Source organism: Nomascus leucogenys, chromosome 7b (assembly GCF_006542625.1).
Source record: "Nomascus leucogenys isolate Asia chromosome 7b, Asia_NLE_v1, whole genome shotgun sequence".
Classification (NCBI taxonomy): Eukaryota; Metazoa; Chordata; class Mammalia; order Primates; family Hylobatidae; genus Nomascus; species Nomascus leucogenys.
The window spans coordinates 107,884,007-107,890,543 of NC_044387.1; the positions used below are offsets into that span (position 1 = coordinate 107,884,007).

Consider the following 6,537-nt stretch of genomic DNA (forward strand, 5'->3'; position numbering starts at 1 on the left):
TCTTTAATAGTTACGGGTTGAATTAGCATTTTAGTCGATTGGGTAAATGTGACCTTCAACTTGCTGATCTAGCTTTTGCTTTTCCTGTATTAATTTATGAATAATTTACATTTGGCCCATGGGCATTCTACAACACACAATGACATGGATATCTTGATAAACTGCTAATTAACAATTTTATCAGCAACCTTTCCCCAAAACAGAGCAGATATCATGCTTTAGTAAGTTTGTGCTTTTAACTATGCCTAACATCGTGCTTTGCAGGGGGTAGTAAAGGATAAACATTAAGAAATTATTAATTTCCATGAGCTACTCCATGAATATTTCAAATGTCATTTCAAGTACTTTTCACGGAAAACTAAAACCTTGTTCTTTTCTTCGTAAAGGATTGTATTCATTGTTTATTAGTCTATGCATTTGGACTGTGTGACTTAGCTGCTGATAACTTTAAGCAAAGTGAAAATTTTTTAACTAAAGACAATTTTCTTGTAATGGCAAAATAAGTAAAATACATGTAAGAAATGCAACTCAAGCACAAACCTTTATAGAAAATACTTGTAATAAAGTCAATAGAAGTTTTTCTTTAAATTGAGACATAATTTTCTGTTGTCCAATTAGAAAATATTTTAAAAATTAAGAAAATCCATTCTTAGGAAGAGCAAAAAAAAATGGGCATGGTCATATTCTTCTTGAGAAGTGGGCAGTAGCATTATCCTTTAGATAGTAATTGGGCATTATGTAGTAATCATTCCAAAATTGTGCATATTTTTTGACCTAATAATTACATAAGTAGAAAAATTTAAGGAAGTAACTCAAAATTCAGAAAATGCTTTACAGAAAACAGTGTAAATATTATTTATATGGAAAATATTATTTATATAGAAAGGAATCAAAGCCTAATTCTCCATCAGAAAGGAAATAATTACTTGTGATATAGCCACATGATTGAATAATGTGGACTCATTAAAATGGCTACAATAATCTGGAAAAATATTTAAAATTAAATTACATAAAAATACAGTATAAAACTCTATTCAACAATGTTAATAATACTTTCTTTGAAAATTGAATTATGGATTTTTTTCTCTTTTCTAATTTTATGTATTTAATATCTTTTAACTACTATATGTTTTATAGTTTAAGAAAAATAAATTACGGAGTTCATTGCAGGAATCCTTTTGGAGATTATGCTCTGAATTACTTTGTAGCCCAAGAGGTTATATCATGTGAACTCAAGATAGCAAAGTATGGTTTTAAGAGCTCTCAGATGCAAGGGGGCCCATTAAAGATTCTTTTTCTAACCCAGTCAAAGGCAGAGGCGAGGTAATCAGTGAAACTCCTGGTCACGTGTAGAGATCTGTGTGTCTGAAGAAATCAGTATGACTACAGCTTAAACAAAAACAGATGGAATATCCGCAGATGAACTGAATATATAGACAAGGAACAGATCAAACTTGCCCATGTTCCTCCTCAGGGAAATGGAAAGATTTCAAAAAAGTTTTGTAAAGAAAAATGACAACATCCAATTTACATTCTACAGAGCTCATTGTGATTGTTTTTTAAAGGACTGTGGGTTGAATCTAGCAGACCAGTTGAGGAGCTATGGTTATAGTGGATGGACGTAGTAATGGGGCCTGAATTATGACGGGGAGTGGCAGTGGAGATGGAGGGAGGTAGAGACATTTGAAACATATTGTGAAGATAAAATTAGCAAGACTTTGTGATGGATTGATGGTGGGAAATAAATGAAAGTAAGATATCAAGAAATTTACTTTGATTTATAGTTAAGAATTTTGTGTTTTTTTTAAATCACAAGTGAGTGCTGAATTTGATTAAATACTGTTTTAGCATCTATGATTATATGATTTTCTTATTTGTTAGTGTGACGTCATATTTATTGATATTTAAATGTTAAACCACTGTGTATTTTCAATATAAATTTCACTAGGTTGTAATGTAATTATTCTTTTTATATATCACTATTAAATTATTCATTTATGTTTTGCTTAAGAATTTTTTATTTATGTTTAAGAGAGATACTGGGCTATAATTTTCTTTACTTATCATGTTCTCCTTAAGGTTGGGTATCAACTGGTGTTTGCCTCATAATAGTAGTTCGGAAGAATTTTTTTCTTTTTCTATTCTTTGGGACAGTTTCCATAAGGCTGAGGTTATTTCTTTCCTAAATATTTGGAAAAATTCACAGTTGATCCATTTATATCTGGAGTTTTCTCGGTGAGAATGTTTCTTAATAAAAGACTCAATTTTTCAATAGATAATCACATCTTGTATTTATTTGTTTCAATTGTGCCATCTCAGGATGTCTGTTAGCTTCAGTTGTAACGAGACGTTTACAGAATCCTCTTCTTGTGACCTCATATCCTTGTTACACCTTGGGTATTCACTGCAGTCTCTTGGTCCATGGCTTTCAGCTGCTTATAAAGTGCTTTCTGTTTCAGCATCTCCCGATCAGTGTTATGAAGCATGGCTGGGTTATATATTATAATTTTCAGGGTCATTATAAAAACTAACTATACCATTCTTTTGCTTAATACTTGCAAAAATTTTGCCATCTTCTATCATGCTTTGACATATTTTTCTGCCTTTTAAGGTCTAGCTATCTGCACATGTTTTGCCATACCTTGTAAGCATAGAGCCAAAAAGTCTTTGTAAGCCATTGAGTGTTGTTCTTATAAAGAGATAACAAACGTTGTTTCACCAGCCTTTTTTTGTTATCATAAGTAATAATTTCACTGTGCTTGTTTACCAGGTTCAGATTTTGGAGTTCTGAGAGATTACTGGTTGAATAGACTTGGGCTAACTCATACGATGCATTGCTAAGGAGCTTAATGAATCTACCAGTAAATTGAGATCTATATTTGGTAGCTATTGTACTCTGACAAGTAATATCAAAAAAACTATCATCAACTTTTTACATGATTTTGAAGTCATCCTCACAGAGTTATCAAGAATTCTCGACAGAAATGTAGTTATAATTAAGCATTTATCAGGCTGCCCCTTTGACCCATTTCCTTGAAACCAAAACTCCCGTTGCACTGGGTACTGACCACTTGCATCCCCACTGTTCCTATAGGTAGGATTTCTGACCTTAGAATCATAGGGCTTTTGCTTAACACAGGATCTCTGACATTGGAATCGTAAAGCTTTTGCTTAAGAGTTGCTTAAGCAGATCCTGACTTCCAGCAGGACAATAGAGGTTAACCAGCTTCAAGGCCCCACAGAAGACCTGAATGAGCATGAGAATATGGTTTCTTCATCTCCTGGCCCCATGACTTCACCCTGCACAATTCAGCCAATCAGTGATCTCCACACTCCAGCCCATGCCAAAACTCTTAAAATTCCTAGTACCAAACTACACAGGGAGACAAATTTTGAGGTTTCCTCCCATCTCCTCATTTGGCAGCCCTACAATTAAACCTCTTTCTCTGCTGCAACTGGGTGTATCTATGTATTGATTTGCCATACTCATGGGGCAACAAACTTATGATTTCAATCCAACATGATGTAACGACCTGACATGGTAAGAGTGGGTTCAGCTTTTTCAGAAGGTAAAGTGCTCTTCAGCCAGTGCAGGTCATCCCTCCATTAGAGGTAACATAAACAGTGCTTTGCATCATCGTTTCCTATTTTACAATGTGCCTAGGATTTTGTCTTTAATTCAGGTATGGTAATGCCAATAGATCAGGAGTCAACTACCATTGAAAAGATAGTTGGGACTGGGCGAGGTGGCTCATGCCTGTAATCCCAGCACTTTGACAGGCCAAGGAGGGCAGATCACTCCAGAGGTCAGGAGTTCGAGACCAGCCTGGCCAACATGGTGAAACCCGTATCTATTAAAAAAATACAAAAATTAGTCAGGTGTGGTGGCATGCGCCTGTAATCCCAGCTACTCCGGAGGCTGAGGCCGGAGAATTCCTTGAGTCTGGGAGGCGGAGGTTGCAGTGAGCCAAGATCGCGCCACTGCACTCCAGCCTGGGCGACAGAACAGGACTCCATCTCAATAAATAAATAAATAAATAATAAATAAATAGAAAAGATACTTTGTCACTCATGGTTCCCAAGAGAGGGGCAGGACACACTGAGGGCCACAAGAGGAGGCACAGGGACAGTCAGGAGGGAGAAGGGGAGGGGAAAGCATGGACCAGAGCCAATACTGTCTTTGTTGAGGCAGTAAATGATCAAGGTAGTGTAGAAAAGCTGAGCGGGGGTAGGACTGGCTTGTTAGAATAATTTCAGCAGACTCTGGGACATGAGGGTCATCCCTAGTCATCTGGCACCCTGCCCTGGGGTGATTTAGGGCAGGAGGAGAATGCCCTGTACTGCAGGAGCCTGATGAAGGAAAGGGGATGTGGGTATGTACTTGGAATTGGTTGGCTTGCATATCAAAGGTGTGCTCATAGGAAACTTGTTAGCCATCTCTAGGAAATTAGCTAAGTAGCAGTCCCCCGCCCCCAGGGCCATAAGGCTCCAAATATGTCAAAGCATCGTAAAACACAGAAAGTAGAAAATATGATTAATACAGCTCCATTCTCTTTACAGATATCCATCATAGCCATGTCAAGAGCTGGAAGGGCAGGCTTAAAGCATTTTGCCTGCAAACAAAGCTGGCAGAAATCAGCATGTATTCAGGTCAGCTGGTTTGTATTCATCCGCAACTTGTTATAGCTCCTTTAAGAATGCCGATTCCTCCCAGGGGCTGTTTTCTTTCCATAAATGCGTTAGTTAACTGATGGCAAAGCCCATCATAAGTACTGATGAAAAGTGAAACCTGTGAGAATAGTGTTTCCACGTCAGGAAGAGTAGGCATAGAAGACCTCACAAACAAAGCAGCAAGAACCCTCAAAAGGTGTTCCTGTACATCAGGAGCCCCAAGCACAATACCCAGATGATGTCAGTTCTTTGCAAGGAATTCTCTACTCCAGTCAATCAGTTCACAAAGCTGAGTCATTTGCCCTTGAGTTGAGAGCTGTGGTTCACTGGTCACGTATTGCTTTGGGGCAGTCATCATTTCCTGATACAACCCAAGTGGTAGAGGCAGCTTGGGCAGGACTAGGTGGCCACTCTGGGAGGAAGGACTGCAGCAATTTAGCAAAGGGATTCAAACATTTTTCCAGGAGTGGATAAGCTGATTTGCAAGGGACCGAGACAATAATCCAGATTGTGTGGCACTAGCAAAAAGATAAACCCGTAGATCAGTTGAATAGAATTGTGAGTTCACAAATAAACTCATACATTTACAGTTCGTTGACTTTGACAACAGTGCCCAAAATCAATCAATGGGGAAAAAACAGTGTTCGCCAAATGGTTCTGGGACAACTGAATAGATACAGGCAGAAGAATAAATTGGGACCCCCTTGCTCATCCTGTTTGTAAACATTAACTCAAAATATACCATAGCCCTAAATATGAGAGCACCCCAAAAGCACAAGCAACAACAGCAACAAATATAAATTGGACTACATTAAAATTTAAAAATTTTAAAAATTCAAAAATTTCTTGATACCATCAAGAAAATGAAAAGACAATCCAGAGAATGGGAAAAAAGTATTTGAAAACTCATATATCTGACAATGAACTTGTATTTATCCACACTATGTAAAGAACTCTTACAGCTCCATAACAAAAAGACAAATAATCCAATTAAAAAATGAGTGTAGAACCTGAACAGACATTTCTACAAAGTAGATACACAAATGGCCAATAAACACATAAAAAGATGTTCAACATCATTAACCCTCACTAGGGAGATTATAATGAAAGAAACAGACAACAACGTGTGTTAACAAGGACGTAGAGAAACTCGACTTCCCATTCCTTGCTGAGAATATAAAATAGTCCACCTGCTTTGGAAACATTTTGGCAGTTCCTCAAAATGTTAAACCCTGAGTTACCATATGACCTACCTAGCATTTCAATCCCGGGTATATACCCAAGAGAAATGAATACATATGTCCATACAAAAGTTTGTACAGCAATGTTCATAGCAGTGTTATCCAAAATAGCAAAAAGTGGAAACAGCACCAATGTCCTTAAACTGATGAGTGGATAAATAAATGTGGTCTGCTCATATGATGGATTATTATTCGAATCAAATAAATGCAAATAAAAGGAATAAAAATACTGATACATGCTACGACAGGGATGGACCTTGAAAACATTACACTAAGTGAAAGAAACCAGTCACAAAAGCCACATATTTATATAAAGTATTCAGAGTATTCAGAAAGGCAAGTTTATAAAGACAGAAAGCACACTAACCCTAATGTCTAGGGCTGAAGACTGTAGGGAAGAAGGATTATGGGTGAATGCTAATGATGATAGGATTTATTTTTGAGTTAATAAAAGTTTTCCAAACTTGGATTGTGATCATGCTGCACAATTCTATGAATATACCAAAAACCACTTGTTTGTAAACTTCAAGTGTTGATTTTATGGCATGTCAATTATGCACTAATAAAACTGCTAAAAACGTTACTCAGAAAATGCAATAAAAATTACCTTGAAGTTTGAAAATAC

At 36.8% G+C, this 6,537-nt stretch overlaps 1 pseudogene; it reads right to left on the minus strand.

Annotated features, from left to right (window-relative positions):
* Positions 1 to 2,301: 2,301 nt before the first annotated feature.
* LOC100604240 lies at positions 2,302 to 5,029 on the minus strand (annotated as a pseudogene).
* Between the last annotated feature and the right edge of the window lie 1,508 nt (positions 5,030 to 6,537).